The sequence below is a fragment of the Schistocerca gregaria genome, chromosome 3, assembly GCF_023897955.1.
Source record: "Schistocerca gregaria isolate iqSchGreg1 chromosome 3, iqSchGreg1.2, whole genome shotgun sequence".
NCBI lineage: Eukaryota > Metazoa > Arthropoda > Insecta > Orthoptera > Acrididae > Schistocerca > Schistocerca gregaria.
In genome coordinates this window covers 889,795,554-889,816,325 of record NC_064922.1, presented here as the reverse complement: position 1 = coordinate 889,816,325, position 20,772 = coordinate 889,795,554, and the positions used below count along the sequence as shown (strand labels likewise).

At 44.3% G+C, this 20,772-nt stretch overlaps 1 long non-coding RNA gene across 1 annotated transcript; it reads left to right on the top strand.

Moving 5' to 3' along the window:
- The first annotated feature begins 18,547 nt into the window (after positions 1-18,547).
- LOC126355121 (uncharacterized) lies at positions 18,548-19,349 on the top strand. The gene is made up of 3 exons (XR_007565452.1): positions 18,548-18,686; positions 18,791-18,888; positions 19,294-19,349. It is a non-coding gene; the product is annotated as an uncharacterized LOC126355121 (long non-coding RNA).
- The last annotated feature ends 1,423 nt before the right edge of the window (positions 19,350-20,772 follow it).

The window sequence follows — 20,772 nt, the reverse complement described above, 5'->3', positions numbered from 1 at the left end:
ACTGGCCAGAAGCAACTTTAAGAGTTTTTGCCAGGGCAGAATCTGACCTTGTTAAATCAAACTCTGGAGTCAGGTCTGTTGAGACCCATATAGTTAATTTCAGAGCAAGAGGGGCGCATATCACCTGAACAGCGTGTGCACCTTGTCGCTCAACATAAGGAAAAGCAACAGCAAGTAACGATCATTTTGAGCACCTCTGTGCCAAGTGCCACTGCAGCCATAAATTTGTTGTGTGTTGTTTCCATTCTGATTCAGCGGATAGCCAGTACCAAGAGGAAACAGACGGGTAGGTATTCGGATGATCGAGAATTAATAGGAGTAGTCATGCAGCAAGGAATTTTTTACGTTGTGTCTCATGTCATGTGTTTTAAGAGGACTAGACGACATCTAAGTTACCTAATAGTAGTAGTAAATATGGCATAAGTACGTGACGACCCAGACAAGTTTAACAGTAGTTAGAGGGCGACCCGGGGACCATGTCTTTCTGAAGGGCGAATAATGTGTGGCACCACCATTTCAGATGGCAAAAGGTTACCTTCAGGTGCAATATTTCGCATAACTGAGACGATATTCCATAAGTACGCAATTTCACAACAAGCCACTTCTGTGAAAAGTGTCAAAAGCCTTCCGGAAATCCAGAAATACGGAATCGATCTGAAATCACTTGTCAGTAGCACTCAACACTTCATGTGAATAAAGAGATAGATGTGTTTCACAGGAACGATGTTTTCTATACTCATGTTGACTGTGAGGAAATAGACAGTTTTGTTCGAGATAATTCATAATGTTTGAACACAATATATGTTACATAATCCAGCTGCATCGTTGTGCGCGTGGTTGTATTTGGTTTCTAAGTATGGAGCTAATGCATCAGCATTCTGCGAAAGGAACCTAATTGGTACACAGTCTGGACCAGAAGACGTGATTTTATTCAGTGATTTAAGTTGCTTCACTACTATGAGGATATTTACTTCTATGTTACTCATGTTGGCAGCTTTTCCCGATTCGAGTTCTGGAATATTTACATGGTTTTCTTTTGTGAATGCATTTCGGAAGGCTGTGTTTAGTAACTGCTTTGGCAGCACTGTCTTCAATAGTATCTCCATTGCTATTGCCCAGAGAAGGCATTGATTTTTTTCTTGACGCTAACATACTTCACATACGACCAGAATCTCTTTGGATTTTCTGCCAGGCTTCGAGACAAAGTTTCGTTGTGAAAACTGTTACAAGCATCACGCATTGAAGTCCGCGCTAAATTTCGAGCTTCTGTAAAAGATAGACAAACTTGAGGATTTTTCGTCTGTTTAAATTTGGCATGTTCGTTGCGTTGTTTTTGCAACAGTGTTCTAACCCGTTTGTGTACCAATGAGGATCAGCTCCGCAGTTTGTTAATTTATTTGGTATAAATCTCTCAATTGCTACCGCTATTATTTCTTTGAATCTAAGCCACATACGGTCTACACTGATATTATTAAGTGGGAATGAGAGGCGATTGTCTCTCAGGAAGGCGTCAAGCGAAGTTTTATCTGCTTTTTTGAATAGGTGTATTTTTCGCTTATTTTTTGAGCATTTGGGGAATACAATGTATTATTTTTTGCTAAGAGGTCAAGTGTTTTCACAACCGTCTACTATTTGCATGAGCTCATAAACTAACTGCTCGGAATAATTTTCAGAGAATGTACTTACCATAATTTCGGATGATATTTCATGCGTAATTTCGGTATTAAACATGTATTTTCTCCAACATATTGTGGGTAAATTAAAGTCACCACCAACTATTATCATTTGCATCGGGTACGTGTTTGAAATCAGACTCAAGTTTCCTTTGTTCCTTTCAGCAACTGTACCATCTAAATTTGGAGGTCGTTTGCCAACAGTGACCTCTGCTCATGCTAACTCACAGGAAGTATGTACTTCTATTTCACTACAGGGTAAACTACTTCTTACAGCAAGAAACACGCCACCATCAACCGTGTTTAGCCTATCCTTTCGGAACTGTTGTGGTTGGCAGGAGAACCAACCGTGTTTTTCTAAAGGAGGCCGAAATGACGCGTTTTAGCTCACGTAGACTGGCGTGAGGTCTGGAACATGACAAAGGAATTAGAATTGAGAAAAACCGACGTAGCTGGTGGAATACTTAACTTTAATCCATTCATGGAGAACGTCGCTCTTTATGGTACATGATTCACAATAGCAATAGTACGAATACTTGCGCCTTGCTAGGTCGTAGCAAATAACGTAGCTGAAGGCTATGCTAACTATCGTCTCGGCAAATGAGAGCGTAGAAGACAGTGAACCATCGCTAGCAAGTCGGCTGTACAACTGGGGCGAGTGCTAGGAAGTCTGTCTAGACCTGCCGTGTGGCGGCGCTCGGTCAGCAATCATTGATAGTGGCGACACGCGGGTCCGACGTATACTACCGGACCGCGGCCGATTTAAAGGCTACCACCTAGCAAGTGTGGTACTGGCGGTGACACCACATTCCTCCCCCGCAAATCGGCGTACGGTTGTGGCATAAGGCTTCCGCCCGCCGTGGGGAGGACCGCATGTTGACGTATGCGACGAGGTGGGGAGCCTAACAACAGGCGAAGCACCCTGCCATTCGGACCGCGGGGAACTAGGAAACGCCTGAAAAACTGCTCCAGGGTGCACGCCAACATGCGGTGTATGCGCCCGTAGAGAGACAGGAGGGTCCGAAAGATCGACTTCCATTGGACCGGGGCACCCAACGGGCGAAGACGACATATGGTCTGGAGCGGGCAAGAGTTCCATGTCGGAGGACAATTGGTCACGGGAAGCGATCGGCTGCGCGTGACCCAGGGAGGCGCCCGGCGGTTGCAGCGACGCGTCCACTGCGGGCGTCGCCAGCGGGAGAACAGGCGGCAGCGGCGGCGGCGGCGGCGGCGGCGGCGCGTCGCCATGGGGCAAAATGGAAGGCAGCGTCGGTAACACCTGGGGCTGAGGCGAGCCAGTAGATGGGTCCCCGGGGCGCTGACCGGACGGCACCGTCGCTGCAAGCAGAGGGCGAGCGGCAGATCCCGTGCGACGACAGAGGGGCAGCTGATTGAGATGCGGACGCACCTCACCAGAGGCCCCCAAAACCAGATACATAGCGCGTCCGAGGCACCGAAGATTGCGCCCTTCGAGCCAACGCCGTGAACCTCGATAGTGGCGATAGTAGACAACGTCGCCTGGAGCACAGGCAGGTGTCTGCCGCTGCACAGGAACCTTATGCGGCGGATGGAGCAAAGACATCAAGGTTCAATGATGACGACCGTGGAGCAACTCAGCCGGCGAGCGACCATCTCGGGGCTGAGAGCGATACGAGGACAAAAAGAGCAATAACGCGTCCTCCCGAGAATGCGATTCTTTCAACTTCAACATCTGTGACTTGAAAGTCCTAACCAATCGTTCAGCGGCACCGTTTGACTGTGGCGAAAACGGCGCGGACGTCAGATGTTGAATACCATTGGCCTTGCAGAATGACTGAAATTCTGCGGACATGAATTGTGGGCCATTGTCGGAAACAATAGTCTGTGGAAGACCTTCAATGCAAAAGATAGCGGATAACGCTTGGATGGTGGCTGATGACGCCGTGGAAGACATCCGGACAACAAAAGGAAAATTACTCAATGAATCTACCACTACCAACCATCGAGCATTCCAGAATGGACCAGCAAAATTGATGTGTAAGCGTTGCCAAGAGGAAGTGGCTTTAGGCCATGCAGAGAATTTTCGCGGTGGCGCTGACTGTTGTTCGGCACACACCATGCAAGAAGAGCACATATTCCTAATCGCGGCATCGATTCCGAACCAAGTACAGTGCTGACGAGCAAGTTGTTTCGTTCTCACTATACCCCAATGTACTTTGTGGAGAAGCTGTAACGAACGTGGTACCACGACCCTGGACTGATCATTATCAGAGCGCAACAGCAAAACACCACGTCGTACAAATAGTCTCTCCCTGTGAGCAAAAAGTCTGCGAACCAACGGGTCCCCGATCCGTGACTTTGACAAGAGCCATTCCGTAGCAACAAAACGCAGAACGGGAGCAAGGACAGGGTCGGGCGCTGTGGCTGTAGCTACACGACGAAAATAAATCGGAAACGATTCGACCACGTCTTCGGTTTCCGCATCAATGAACATGCAAGCAAGTTCGGAGGAATCGATTGCCCTATCCTCAGCAACAGGCAAGCGGGACAACGCATCGGCGTTTCCGTGCTTAGCAGTGGACCGATACAAGATATCGTAGCGGTACTGCGAGAGGAAAATAGACCAGCGAATGAATTTCTGCGCTGTACGTGGAGGTACAGTCTTGGTCGGATGAAAAAGCGATGTCAAAGGTTTGTGGTCTGTGATTATGGTAAAGTGACGACTATACAAGAAATCATGAAACTTAACACCAAATACGAGAGCCAATGCGTCTTTCTCGATCGGTGAATAATTTCTTTGCGCAGACGAGAGCAATTTGGACGCAAAGGCAATAGGGCGATCGTGCGATCCATTTTGTGCGCAAGCACAGAACCGATCCCGAAATCCGATGCATCCACCATCAACAAGAGGGGCTTCTGGGGATCGAATGGCGTAAGGCAAGTATTGGAAAGCATCGCCGATTTCAACTGGCGAAAGGCGCGTTCGCATTCCGTCGTCCAGACGAACGGAACACCCTTACGGCGTAAGCGATGCAGCGGAGCCAAAGTGGAAGAGGTGTGCAGCACATATTTATTATAATAGTTGATTTTTCCCAGCACACACTGTAGCTGCTTCAAATTCTGCGGCGAAGGCAAGTCTCGTATGGCACGGAGGTGCGTGGGACTGGGATGTATGCCTTGGGTATTGATTACATGTCCGAGGTATGGCAAGTCCCGAGCAAAAAACACACATTTGTCCTTTCGCAAGCGAAGACCATTTTGTCGCAAGACCTGAAATAATGTTCTGAGATTGTCCAAATGTTCTTCTTCCGTCTTTCCGGAGATCACAATATCGTCCACATAATTTGCTGCAGTAGGGACCGACGCACAAACAGTTTGGAGATATAGCTGAAACAATGCCGGGGCGGATGCACACCCGAATGGCAGTCGTTTGAATTGATACAACCCAAGATGCGTGTTAACCACCAAAACGCGCTGGGATTCTTCGTCCACCGGTATTTTCAAGTACGCATCTGCGAGGTCCAACTTTGAAAAATATTTACCCGAGCACAGTTTGTCAAAAAGATCTTCCGGGCTGGGTAAAGGAAAAGTTGCAATCACCAGCTGTGGATTCACTGTTGCCTTGAAGTCCACACAAAGTCTCTACTTTCAGGAAGGTTTTGGCAAAATTACTAAGGGTGATGCCCAGAGAGAAGCCTGCACGCGTTCCATATGTGCTTTATAGTTCTTAGCGCAACCGAGGCCCGGTGCAAAAAGTCTGCAAATTCTTCACATAGACGAGAAACACTGTCTGAAGGCACAGTCTGGTTCACTGATAGGACCTGACTTACGATACACAAGTTAAAGAACTGAAATAAATCGAAACCAACCAAGTTCACTGCAGAAGAAGAACGAAGGACGTAAAGTGACACAAGTTTTGTTTGTCCTTTGTATGTTGCAAGAAGGCTGCACTGTCCTAACACAGGGATATTTTGACCGGAATAGCTACATTATTTAACATTTACGGCACGCAACGGAGGTGTGCCAGCAGTTTGTAAGTGTCTTGATTGATCAGTGAAACTGCAGCTCCTGTATCGAGCTGGAATGGTATCACTTTGCCGTTAATGTCCAAGTCTACAAAAAGTTTATTGTCCTGCTGACGACAAGAGCGACTGTCTCGTGCAACGTGTACTGACACTGGTACATAATCACTTGCGACTTGACGGGAGTTCCGGCGATGTCGACGCACACTATTTTTGGAACGAACACAGTCACTGTTAGAGAGAGTGGCACTGGGCGGAGTAGAATGAACTACATGAATTTCCATGGGCGAAGTTTCGCGAGCCTGAGTCTCCTTGGTTCGATTCCGATTCCGGTGCGAAGCAAAGGGCCTGGAACGGTTTTGAGCTTCCGATCTAACCTTTTTCTGGCAAACACTCTGAACATGTCCCTTTTTATTACAAAAAAAGCAAATAGCTTGGCGTGACGGGCAATTCTCACGCGAATGTTTAGTAGCACACCGCGGGCATGATTTGATCACTGCATTTGCGTGCTGGCGCGGCACACGTGGCTGAGAGCCTGGCGGCAGCGGCGCGGCCGGGCGAGAGGGTTGTTTACTGCTCCGTGCAGCTCGCCCGGCGGCCCGACGGGCCGATTAACCTGACACACTGATTCCTGAGCAAAGTCAAGTGTGTCCTGCCGATCCAATATGTCCATCACTTGTTGAAGGGAGGGATTTACTAGTTTCAAAATCTGTTCCCTTATAAGAACATCAGAAACGTTCTGTGCAATTGCATCACGTACCATGGTATCTGAATAAGGGAGTCCACATTGACACTCAAAAGCACAATCCCTAGTAAGGCCTTGCAAGGTTGCAACCCACTCCCGATTAGTCTGACCTGCCGTACGTTTTGTACGAAGGAAGGTATACCGTGTGGCAACTACATTGACTGATTCTTTGAAATATGCATCTAATGCAGACAAAATTTCTTCGTAGGACAGAGTTGCGACGTCGCGTCGGGGAAATAATTTGACTATCACACGGTACGTGGTCACACCTACGGAAAAAAGGAGAAAAGACTGCCGCTCGTTACCTTGAATTCTGTAGGCGGCGAGATGGAATCCAAATTGGCGTGACCACTCCGTCCAGCTTTCCAGTGCAGCATCAAAAAGTCGAAAAGTGGGTGCAACAGCGAGTTGTGGCTGCGTTAGCGGTGAAGCGGCTGCTGCCGCATCGTTTTGCATCGCACGTTGACCCTGGACGAGCTGTCCAAGGGCATCCAGTAAGGCCTGCGTCTGCTGATTCTGTAAGCGATAAAATTCGGACAGTACATCTGGAGATTGTGGAGAAGCCATTACGCAAGTAAATCAGGGCAATATCGATACGAACGTGGTTTTGCCTCGTCGCCAATCTTGTGGCTGGCAGGAGAGCCAACCGTGTTTTTCTACAGGAGGCCGAAATGACGCGTTTTAGCTCACGTAGACTGGCGTGAGGTCTGGAACATGACAAAGGAATTGGAATTGAGAAAAACGGACGTAGCTGGTGGAATACTTAACTTTAATCCATTCATGGAGAACGTCGCTCTTTATGGTACATGATTCTCAATATCAATAGTACGAATACTGGCGCCTTGCTAGGTCGTAGCAAATAACGTAGCTGACAACGCCTCTAACCTAAAAAACCTCCCAGTCCACGCCACACAGCCTCTGCTATCCATGTAACCGCTTCCTGCGTATAGTGGACACGTGTCCTATTCAGCAGAAACCGAAACCCAACCACCCTTTGGCGCAAGTCGAAGAATCTGCAGCCGACAAGGTCGCAGAACCGTCTGAGCCTCTGATTCAGACCCTCCACTCGGCTCTGTACCAAAGGTCCGCAATCGGTCCTTTAGACTATGCTGCAAATGGTCAGCTCTACTTTCATCTTGCAAGCGAGACTGACAGTCTTTACCACTTCAGTTAGCCGCTCGAAACCAGAGAGGGTCTCTTCTGATCCAAAGTGACACACATCATTGGTACCGACATGAGCAACCACCTGCAGTTGGCTGCACCCTGAGCACTTCATAGCATACTGGAGGACCGTTTCCACATCTGGAATGACTCCTCCCGGTATACACACGGAGTACACATTGGTTTTCTTACCCTTCTTGTCAGTCAAGTCCGTAAGTGGCTCCATAGCGTGCCTAACGCTGGAGCTCCCAACTACCAATAATCCCACCCTCTGTGATTGCCCGGATCTTGCCTCTGAAACAGGACAGGTGACAGCATCTGGCTCAGCGGCAGTGTCAGCCACGGACAGTACTTGGAACCTATTTGTGAGACAAATTGGGGAGGCCTTACGTGCGGCCACCTGGGAAGTCTTTCGCTGCCTGCTACGCTGCGGGGCGACCTCCCACTCGACCAGACGGGGGGGGGGGGGGGGGGTTCAGTCTCAGTGCGAGCAGTAACTGGGCTGTCCGCCAGTGAGGACCCATCAGAGGACTCAGGCGTTGGATCCCCACGGCCGCCCCACAACAGTGATGCCCGTCCACTGCAGCCTCAAGCTGTGTAACTGAAGCCATCACAGCCTGAAGCTGAGAGCGAAGTGTCAGCAACTCGGTTCGCATCAGCACACAACAATTGCAGTCCCTATTCATACTAAGGACCGTGGAAGACTCAACTATACAGATAAACGGACTACGGCAGGTGCTGCACAACTCTACTGTAGATCCTGACGAAAACGCAGGAACTTTACTAATAATACGCAGATATTCAAAAACATAACTACCGAAGCACTCAGGTGTAACTAAATAATTCGCCCCTTATTAGGAACTTGTAATATGCCACAAAATCGGTTTCTTATCCGACGCAAAGGAAACCGCGATAACAGTGTTTATTAGGTACTAGATTTACACGCAGAAACCCAAGAAACCAAACTATTAAATCACAGAAATGATGTAATAAAATTAGCTTTTGGTTAGGAACTCGTTAATGTCACAAGAGTAGTTACGTCCTTGTCGCTGCGCCTGTCTCTGTCGGCTATTACTGCCTGAATTTAAATAAAGTTCCCTTAGCCTTTACCCATGAATTTACAATATTTTCATTATAATTGCAATCAACTATATACAGTCAGAAATAAGTACACTATTAGCTCGTTTACGCATTAAATATAGTTTCCATAATAAACCTTACAGGTTCAGAATACGAAGTACGGTACACGTTATCAGTCGATATTAAACGGCAAACATTTTAGATAATGCAGAAGGTATTTTATCTGCGTTTTCGGTGTTACACGGTGAGCAGGAAACTAAGACTGTTCGCTGATGACACTGTACTCTATAAGAAAGCGTCGTGGTTGACTGACTGTACAAGAACATAGTACGATTTAGACACAATTCCTGTTTGGTGAAGTACAGTTTGCTTTAAATGCGTAAAAAAGTAAATTAATGCAGATGAGTAGGGAAAAAATCCTGTACTATTTTAATATGGTAATAGTGGTGTGCTGCTGCACATAATCCCTGCCTAACTATGCAACGCTGCAAAGTGCTATGAAATGGAACGAGAAGCAAGGATGCCAACAGGGAAGGTCTATTTCAGTTTCCTGGGAGAGTTTTAGGGCAGTGTAGCTCACGTACAAAGGATGTAAGGTGTCAGGCAAATCCAACGCCTTACATGAAACCTTGACATAATAAGCAAATCTACTAGTATGTCACACAGCTCCGAATAAATCGTGACATTAAATTAACCAAAGTAATACGTGTAACGAGTGAGCAAATGGAATACCACAGACTAACACAAGAATGCCTAAATGCATGTCGTACCTTCCCACCGTGAGGCAGACACAGTTCCGAGGGGAGAAACGAGGGCAGAAGCCGAGAGCAGAACCGTGTTAAGCTAGAAGGCCCTACGATAAGGGACGGACCAGACTACCTGTACGACTACCACCCGCACGTTTTAGCGTGAGACTGTTTCGTGTCTCAGGTACGTCAAGGACAACCCCAGCCCATGTTAAAAGCTAGAGCCCTCCAGAAAAGCAGTATAGATCTTACGATAACACAAAAAGGGCCACTACCACCCGCAAGTTTTAGCGTGAGACTTTTTCGCGTGTCTGTTACATTAGGACAATCCTCCAGCCCATGTTAAAAGATAGAGCCCTCCAGAAGAACAGTATAGATCTCACGATAACGCTAAAAGGACCACACCAGCTGCAGGTTTTAGCGTGAGACTTTTTAGCGTCTCTGTTACGTTGCAAACTTTAAGAAACATTGCCGCACCACGAAAAGTATAACGTTTCTCATTGGATAGACAGAATTTTTGTAGGCGGAGCTTAAGGTTAACATTGAGACCCTGATTGGTCAGATTAAAACATAGCCAGATAGTTTTTTTAAACTAACTTCGGTAAATTGTAGTAAGGAGAAGTTAGAAGAGTTGGTTCCGAGACGGCGAGCTGGATGGCTGCTGCGCCGGCCGCTGCCACCCTGACGCTGCTTAAACACCGACAAGGTAATGAACGCACGCGATGCCGCATTTTTGAGCGCATAAGGCTTCACTCAGAACTGCAGAAGTCTCATCTGTTACACTCCCTTTTTGGTAATACTAGTGTCGATCGTTAATTAAAACTCATGGTGTTCACATTTGCCACTCAAGAACGAATCTGAAACGCGATGATTTTTCTTTTATATAGTTACTGAGAAGCCACATCAGCCACTGTAATTTACGACAAGTTAAATAAGTAATTAAAGATAACTGAGGGTCACTGTAGACCATTTTGATAGTTGTAGACCATTTTGATAGTTTTCTCTTTTGTGAAACTTAATTTAAACCTAGATTATAGATGTGATATGGCATAGGTCATCCTTCGATCGATTGTAGAACTTGGAAACCCATTTAGGAAATATTCGTTCACATTTTTGTTGAACGCAGTTGGTTTTTACCATCCTGTATTAAAACATTTCCTTTTATCAATAGTGCAATTTATAAACGATGTTTTGTAAGTAGAATAAAATTTCCAATGGTAAACTTAACTGCTTTTTCGACGTTATTTTACCAACTAACTAAAAATAGGAATGCCTTGAACCCTTTCCACTAAATTTAGTTAGTATTAAGATTCTTTTACAGGGAGTGCAGTGGAGCTGACGCTGAGATCATTTAGTATTTGGTTATATCATCGCTAGTCTCACTGAACTCTTCTGAATTCTACATGTCATGTGTGGTCTGGCGTCTCCTTACCAGCAACAGGTCCCAGGTTCAAACTAGTTAATTCCCTAAAAAACAAGCTCAGAGCGTCGTTGCGCGAAAGTGATAGGGAGACACGATATAGAACAATCAGACACCACCATGAATGTTTAGAAAATGTCGACCCTGCCAGGATGGTAAAATACCATGATTGAACGTCGACCACATGCCTAACTAGGTCAGAAAAATATCTTGCTAAAAAAAAAAAAAAAAAAAAAAATTCGTAGTGAAAAAAAATAATTTTTTTTCTTAAAGTTTTACATAGTCGAAAACAGTAGCTGCAGCGATAGATAGTAAAAGTATTCAAGAAATAGTGAGAATTCTAGAAGAGACAATAGCATAATTAAGTTATGAATTTTATTATTGTTAGAATTAAGTTTTCTCTCCAATGCAAGCGCACAGGTGGCGGATACGTCGTTGACAAGTTGGTTCTGACCCAACAAGTAAGTGAATGGATTGTCAGTCTTGGTAGTGTCAAGTCGTGTGAACAAAAAGTTTATGAAACGCGTGAGATCGTATGAGCGCCTGTTGACGCGACGTAGGGGGCGTGAATTGCTTTTAAAACAGAAAATAAGGGATTCAGAAAGATTAGCAATGGCAGATAGAGACCTTGACCGAATTGAGGTAGAGACCCAGCTTGAAAATGGACAGAGAATAGAGAACAGTACAACAGACGATGCAGTATTGCGAGAAATAGGACAGATAACGCACCATAACGAGGATAATGTACGTCGAGGCATAGAAAACCTAGGTCAGCATACGACAAAGGAGCAGGAAAGTAGAGAGACAATCGATGAGGATTCTAACCTGCGTCTTGAATACGTAGAACCCATAGTACAAGTAATCAGAGTTCCCTCACCACAGAGTACAAGGAATGCGAGCAGAAACGTGTCACAGCAGAGGTCAATGCAATCGGTCGCGAACCAACACTTGGGCGAAAACGTAGGACGTCGGACGAAAAGGCAATAGGACCCACCAATCTGGCAGAATTATTACAACAAATTACGGAAACTATGGCAAGGCAGAATAAAGAAATTGCGAACCAAATTCAAATTCAGAATGCAGAAACCACGAGACAAATGCGTGAGATTAAAGAACAAAACAAAAAAATTCAGTTACACCTAAGTCATATTGAAGACGAGGCTAAAGAATCTCGAGAAGTGATAGGAAACTTAATAATAGGTCACAATCAATTGAGAACAGACATTGACAAGGTACAAGTGGACGTACAAACATTGCGTAATGACACTCAGGACGAGATGAAAACATTACGTAACAACACCCTGGGAGAAGTCAAAAAACAAAAGAAACAAATAAGCGTAATTTCTAGACAAGCAGCAGGTACAGCGCGTGAAATTGTTGAAAAAAAGTGTGTTACACAAACGTATCACAAAAGCAGCGCTGAAAAGATATGATAACCGCATAGTCAAAATAGAAGCGCAAAGAAGCGACAATTTCAGAAATTGCGAGCAGAGTTGCAAACCATTGAAGAGCGTAGTGAACAGGATCGAACAAGCACAGAGTCTGCAACCACATCCGTATCTGTAACAGCACCGGAAAAACAAGCAATTAACGAAGATATTACGCATTTTCGATTCCAATCACAGGCGGAAAGTAGCATACGTGAAATCAGACAGGTTGCACCGCGGGTACGCGAAAGTTACAGTGGACAATATCCAATGGATCTACCACAACAGGAAAGAACGACGAGAGAAATGATCAGAAACAAAAGTGGCGAAGAATCGCGAATTTCATATGGAACTATGACGAAGTACGACAACGATCATTTCCTCACAGTCAGAAAATTTCAACACTTTCAAAAAGAAAACTCATTACATCCACGAACTTTTATTGATAAATTCCGAGTAGGATTACAAGAACACTGGACGCTAGCACACAAATTAGACTTTATATGTGCACACATGTCAGGAACAGTCGCAGAAACCATGCAGAATGTTGCAGCGACATGCCGATCGTACGAAGATTTCAGAGAGAAGTTTCTCGCACGATATTGGTCCAGCGAAGTACAGAACAGAGTGAAGTACGAATTATTACAGAACCCATATTTTGAAAATTCACGAGAGAAGAGTCCCGTGAAATTTTTCGAAGCAATGGCAAACAAAAATCAATTCTTAGATGTACCATACAGTGACGGAGAGTTGATTAAAATATGCGCGATGAAGCTACCATTGAAATACCAGCAATCATTAGTAGGTCGCGGAGGCAATGACGTCGAAGCATTTAAAGGTATTCTAAGGGAACCAGAGTTCATATTTTCGGAAGATGACGCAAGAAAAAGACGAAGCGCACGTGAAAAGGAAAGCAAAAAGCAGTGGAATCCACAAGACACAGTATGAAGAAACAATAATTACGAACCACGTGATAACTTCGCACCAAGAAACGACAATAGATTTCAACAAAGAACTGGTTATGGATTTAGAAGAGAATATGGCAATAACTATAATTCACCCAGGAACGGCAACAACTATTACAGAGGGAATAACGACAACCGGAACAGGTACTGGAGAACCAATAGACCGACAAATTATCAACAAAGAAACCACTATCAACAAGCTGAACAAGAAAAGCGAATACAGATAGAAGACGTGGAGGTAAGACCACCAAACCCCAATAAAAGTTTGAGTTGACAGCTAAGCGCCCATGCCAAAGAGAATGATGCACCGACCCAGGACAATTTCAGTACCTTGAACAGAGAAGTAAAAATCTTATCACGAGAAGAGAAGAAGGAAGAAACAAATCCGCAGAGACCAGATGAAAACGAAGAAGAGAACATAACAATATCGTGTTGGGACGAAATTAATTGGGAGAATACTGACGATGAAGATGAATTACCAGAGGCATGCATAACGAATGTAGGACGAAAGGAAGAAGTAATGAGTATTGCAGAGCTATTTGAGATGGAAACTAGGGAAAGCGAATTCAATGAGGATAATGCGCAGCCGACAGAAGTTGAAAATAAGTTACGAGTGGGCACACAACCCAACGTATATAATGAAGGAAGTTATGAAGCGATAATTAGAGCATTTAGATGCGATTATGTGGAAGGAGCGACGAAGAAGGAGAAGATAGACGAGGATGAGGAAAACGTAGAGGATGCAGAAGAAAGCGTAAATGAAGGAAGAAATAGAGAAGAGGAAATAAAAGAGAGAGAAGTAGTAGTCGCAGCTTATCCTACAGAAAGTTCGAATTCACAAGGGAAATTCCTAAAAAGACTCATGTATGATTCAATGGAGGATTCGTTGATGCAAGAAGAAGAAGAACAGAACCAACCCTTTCAAATTCAACCAGTTGTGAAGGCCATGGTAAAGAATATCCCAGTCAATATTGTAATTGATAGCGGAAGTGAACTGACTGCGATCTCAGACAATTTATTCACGCAGTGTAATGACAATGAGGAATTGCCAGTTCTGGAAACACTTAAGATTAATGTAAGAGGTCCTATTAGAAACAATGCTGCGGAAGTTACGAGGCAAACAAGGTTAACTCTTTCGTGCCAAGGTCAAAAGATCGAAGGCAACTTCGTGATTATACCTACACAAGCTGTAGATTTGATTATAGGTGCAGATTTTTTAAATGAGAGACGAGCGATAATAGATATGGGGAAAGGTAGCGTAACATTCGGGAATGTCACACTTCTCTTTGAGCAAAAGCTAAAATTAGAAGAGATACCAGTTATAAACAAACAATTAAGAATGACGCGAGATAAAGAGGATAAAGAATTAGAATGGTATGCACAAAAGGGGGAATCGCCTCAACTTATGTTAGAAGTCCATAAAGAAATCGTCGAAAAATTACAAGAAGTTCACGGTATTTCGGAACACAGTAAAAGAGAATTAGAGGGTATTTTACGAGATGAAGCAGAGGTATTTTTACTTAAGACTGGCAGTATTAAACACTTTCAGTACAAGTTTGAAGATTAATTTTATTACTGGTAAATAATCAGCACAATATTTCAAGATTATGTTGCAGATAAGATCGTCAGGAGAAAGAAGAATGAAGAGAGAGGAAGGTGAAAAAAACGACAGTAGTTTCAATAATAACACAATAGTACCATAGCTTAAGGTGAAGGGATAAAGCGTAGATAGTCTAACAGCATGAAATACTAAAATGCTATACACCATGACACTACACAAAAATAAAACACGAATTTGAGGATTCTTGAGTAGACGTTAAGACTCCAAATATCTTAGAATTGTAATATGGAAAGGGCGCCGAAATTTGTAAAGCTTTTTAAGTAGGCGCAAAACAAGTAGATAGTAGATATATGTTAGATGATTATAAGTAAAACTTTTTGTAAGAACCATTGTAAAAATTCCAGCAAGGTAATGAACGCACGCGATGCCGCAATTTTGAGCGCATAAGGCTTCACTCAGAACTGCAGAAGTCTCATCTGTTACACCCCCTTTTTGCGTAATACTAGTGTCGATCGTTAATTAAAACTCATGATGTTCACTTTTGCCACTCAAGAACAAATCTGAAACGCGATGATTTTTCTTTTATATAGTTATTGAGAAGTCATATCAGCCACTGTAATTTACGACAAGTTAAATAAGTAATTAAAGATAACTGAGGGTCACTGTAGACCATTTTGATAGTTGTAGACCATTTTGATAGTTTTCTCTTTTGTGAAACTTAATTTAAACCTAGATTATAGATGTGATATGGCATAGGTCATCCTTCGATCGATTGTAGAACTTGGAAACCCATTTAGGAAATATTCGTTCACATTTTTGTTGAACGCAGTTGGTTTTTACCATCCTGTATTAAAACATTTCCTTTTATCAATAGTGCAATTTATAAACGATGTTTTGTAAGTAGAATAAAATTTCCAATGGTAAACTTAACTGCTTTTTCGACGTTATTTTACCAGCTAACTAAAAATAGGAAAGCCTTGAACCCTTTCCACTAAATTTAGTTAGTATTAAGATTCTTTTACAGGGAGTGCAGTGGAGCTGACGCTGAGATCATTTAGTATTTGGTTATATCATCGCTAGTCTCACTGAACTCTTCTGAATTCTACATGTCATGTGTGGTCTGGCGTCTCCTTACCAGCAACAGGTCCCAGGTTCAAACTAGTTAATTCCCTAAAAAACAGGCTCAGAGCGTCGTTGCGCGAAAGTGGTAGGGAGACACGATATAGAACAATCAGACACCACCATGAATGTTTAGAAGGAGACCGCATATAGAATAGTTCTGCGGCCCAATCTTAAGTGTTGCTAGAGTGTTTGGGCTCCACACAATATTGGATTAGATTAAGACATCAAAGCAATTCAGAGGCATGCTCTCAGAATTTTTAGCAGCGGGATCGATCAATACGCGAGTGTTACGAAGGTGTTTCTTGAACTCAGATGGGAATTCCTGGAGCGAAGGCAACTTTCTTTTCGCGGATCACTGTTGGGAAAATTTAGAGAAGACGCTTTTACAGTTGACTGTGGAACGATTCTACTGTCGCCAAAGACCATTCCGGATACTCCCCGCGTAACAGAAAGCAGGGCTCGAATGGAGTCTTATAGGCAGTAGTTTTTTCCTGGCTTTGTTTGCGAGTGGAACAGAAAAGGAAATAAGTAGTAGTGGCAGAAGGTACCGTTCTCAACGAACCATATTGTGGCTTGCGGAATATGTCTACATATATAGGTGTGGATGTAGATAAACACCACTGAGCCTCTCCGTAACACTGGAAAACTGGGATCTTTCTCCTGATCATCGCCATACTTGTCGTTGATGGTTCTCAGAGGCAGAGCAGAAGTTTGCTGGAGACAGTGCAACGCCACTCTTCGGCAGTTCATTCTTCCTGGTCGCAGCAACTTCCAAACGCATATGTTTGTGGTTTGTGTTGTGGTGTTAAGGTGAGGCTACGCTACAGGGAGGTGAGGGCGGTAGTTCTCTAGTCTAGCTTCTGCCTGGTCTCCGGCCAATGGTGTGGATTGACACAGACTGTTACTGGGAGCTCATTACTTGTTCTCTGTTGGGCAGCTGAGGTATGAAGAAGTTGTGCTGTGGCTGGTGGAATATACGGTGGTTCCCCCTTGCGATGGTCACGTGTGATCGACCGGAACCTTGACGAAGAGTATGCCCGCTCTCACTTTCCCAAGCATTCCAACATTGGGCCACTGTCACAACCGAATGCACCGCAAATCAAGATATTGCACAATTCGATCAGCCAGCCAAGTGGAGAACCACAGTGAAGGTACTTTCAAACGTTTGCTCGTAACACTGTTTCCCACGATTACATGGCATCATCAGCTCCCTGACAGTAATCACTCAATATCTGACGCTGTTCTTATCAAATATATACCCTACTACGCCTCCAAAAATCGCTAAATAAGAAGAATACTAATTCAGTCTGGTGTCTGTCCTGCCTGACACATGGGTGTGTACGCGTACGAATTTACACTGATACCGGACCATGTCTTTAGGTACTTTACTTTCTCTGTCAGATAGTGTATTTCATACGGCTTCTTCTTAGTGGTGTTAGTAAGGCGATATATTAATCCCTTCTCTCCCACAGTGACACACGAGTGTAATGACATAGGCCTACAAACCGACGCAGGAACTGACATCTTCATAAAGGAAAGTCCATAGTTCAACAGGGCACTAGGATAGCGACAGACCGCAACCTCATTCTCTGCTTGAGCTGTCTCTGGATATGAGTGCTGGAGAGACGCCACGTAGCTCCGCACCTTCTCCCAAACAGCATTAACAGTTTTCCAGTAACTAGGGTCGAACCAGAGCAGTCTCGTATGTTGACTAATATGTAAATGATGCTAATTACCTTATTAGTGGGGAGGGGTCATCACTTATCTGACTGGTTTATGTGACCGGCACCTGTAATAGGCCACTTTCCTTGCAGATGCACATACGCATCTTGGTGTCCATTCCATTCTGCATCCTCATATCGATGGCTATAGCTAACTGGTCTCCCTTTTAGGTGCTGTTGCCTGATCCCAAGGGCAAAAGGGTTCCCTGAAACTCTGTCATCTTTTCCGCTCTCCTTGACAAGCTATTTGCAGAACTATGATGAATTCTTACACACCCGCACGGTATTAGCCGAGAGGTCTAAAGGGCTGCAGTCATGAACTGTGTTGCTGGTCCCGGTGGAGGTTCGAGTCGTCCCACGCTCATGGGTGTGTGTGTCTTGCCTTAGGATAATTTAGGTTAAGTAGTGTGTAAGCTTAGGGACTGATGACCTTAGCAGTTAAGTCCCATAAGATTTCACACACATTTGAACATGCTTCTTACACAGGAAATGAAGCATCGTGACGCGCTCTGGCGCCTTAAGTTTTTTTCCACATTTCTCACCAATATTAAAGGATTGCAATATTACGTATGACTCTGCTGCGAATGCTCGTTAAAAGCGGGGAACACATTGCTACAGTTCTAGAGAGGATAAGGGGAATAAAAATGCGGTGTACAGAATAGTGTCTGTAAGACACGTAAAAACTATTTAGGGATTAAAATCGCCAAGTTCTGAGTCTAGCTATCAAACATAGAATCAAAGGGTAAGTCAGTGTAATTTTCTCGCTTCATCTTTCATCAGTGGCTGCGTAGTACCGATATACGCATGTGGAATTGTGATGGACAATGGGTGAAGAAATGACGTCAGAGTACGTTTCCACGGAAACCACGCTTAGCATTGTCACGCTTCTATATAAGGAAAGATGCTGGGAGGCTTACACAGAGTTTCAGAAACACGTCGCTGCGAGTAGACTGCATGCTGCAGAAGGGAGCATATTCGGATGACACCACCGCCGTATGCAAGTCGCTGGATGCGCAAAAGTTGATGATGTGGTGGCGTCGGTGCTGTATGCGGACTATACAAAGGTACGCCGCGGTTCCCAAGCAAGTACGAGCATCCACGATTCGCAGTAAAAGTTTTTCTCGTGTACTATTATACGAGCATCCAATACTCAGGTATTTTTTTTCAGAGCAGTAGATCTGAGTACGGAGAGAACTTCGCCGCCTTATGCAAGTCCCTGGAATCGCTAAAATTAAGGAGATTGCGGAGGCAGTGCTGTTTGTGAAGGTACGCAGTGGTGTCAGAGCACTTATATGCTCCAACGACTTATGTTAAACTTTTACCCATATACGTTTTTTTTTCTTTTTTTTTTTTCTTTCTGCAGAGCATAGGATTTGTGTCAGTACGACGAGGATGTCTCCACAGTTTTTTAGCTTTCTCTTGTTCTTTTCATTGGGACTGACACAGTCGTTTAACTCCACTCTGTGTTCGAGGTCTCTAGTTTTGCCTTGGGTGCGTATGACACCAGCTGTTTTTAGTGCCCTGAAGCAAAACAAAACAAGCCTTGTGCAAGTCGCTTGAAGCCCAAAATCTGAGGAGATGGCGGCTGTTTGCGAACGATTCGAAGGTATGACATGATGTCTCTGTGTAACTTGCAGGAGCCCTTCCTCATATAATCTCTTTTTATTTCAGAGTCTTACATTCGTTTGTGAACGACGACGACGACGACGACGACGACGACGACGACGACGACGGCGACGCCGTTGTGTCAAGTCGCTGAAGCGCAAAAACTGAGGAACTGTTTGCAAATGACACGAAAGGACATCTGACATCTTAGGCAATTACAAGATTCAAGAGACCTGGGGATGGCAGAGGACCAATCTTGAAGATGACGGGAGTGCGCTGTATTTCTGAACTCAAAAACAAAATAAACTGAACTCAAAAACAAAATAAAATGAAAGTGAAATAACTAAACTGATCTTGTTTTAATTTCTATAGCGGTAGACATGGATTGTATAGTGGTTTAAGGCTCATAATTTTCACTAGATACGCAAAACGTATTTCCTCTCACCCTTATAAACGCATAGTACGCAGAATATATCACCCTAAGCTCATAAAAGCCTACAACGCAGTGAGAGGACTGGATTTTTTACATAACATTTTATCTAAATCTGTCACTAATTAGCGTCCCATGTACAGAGTGCTATATATTGCTGAGATAAGTATGTATTGCCTGTAACCAAGTTCCTCTAGTTAATTCTTATATAGATTTCACGTAAAGACCAGTGCCTTCCTCTGCAACGTAATTTAGATGGCACTGACAGCTCATGAGACTTCGAAAAGACACCATGGTGGGCAGTTCGTTCGTGGTGACATTCACACATGTGTGAATTCAACTCGTTTAAAGGAGTGCCCAAGTGGATGCTGCCTGTGAGCGCCTAGGGCTACTTCGCAGGTTTCCTCTGAGCAAGAAACATTTTTAAAATTCTCAGTAAATGTAGACAGGTGCCACCGAGGGTATTTCAACAAATTATGGAGTTTCGCTATTGTACTCATGCATGTGTCAATGTCACATCTCTCCGTGACCAAGCCACAGGAGCATGTGAAACGGGAGGGTTGAAGAAGCGTAAGGGTGCTCTGCTACTTCGTATAGGATTCAAAATTCGTCTAATACTTCAGAACAGTTCTTAGCGTTTCCAACTTACACAGGAGGGGAAAAATAATGGTCGCACTGCATTGCAAATGGGGATTACCACGTTGAATGTGGATGTAATCCCACAACGTTCGTAGAGAGGAGTTGAAACATCTGGGGCTGTGAGCAGCGTCACAGATGGTCAAGAACATCGTCCTGTTGCTGAGACATATATTTTTCGACTGTGAAATCCTGTCGATCCTTTTGCATATCGATTCGGAAGGGTGGTATGTCTGAAATCTCTTCCTCAGCCATGTGCTAGAAAACCGTTTGATTTCAACGTTGGGTGGACCGGTTTAAAGGGGTGAAATGTGGGAAAGAGGGAATTGCACCGTTCTGAAGTGTTGAAATATGGGAAGGAGCGGGTGTGACGGCCTTCCCATGGTACGACACGTCAGTGGTGGCGCTTCGCAGAATTGTGGCGAAATCCGGAGGCACTGGCTTTGTTGGCGCCAAGCTTTGCATCACTGCACATGTAG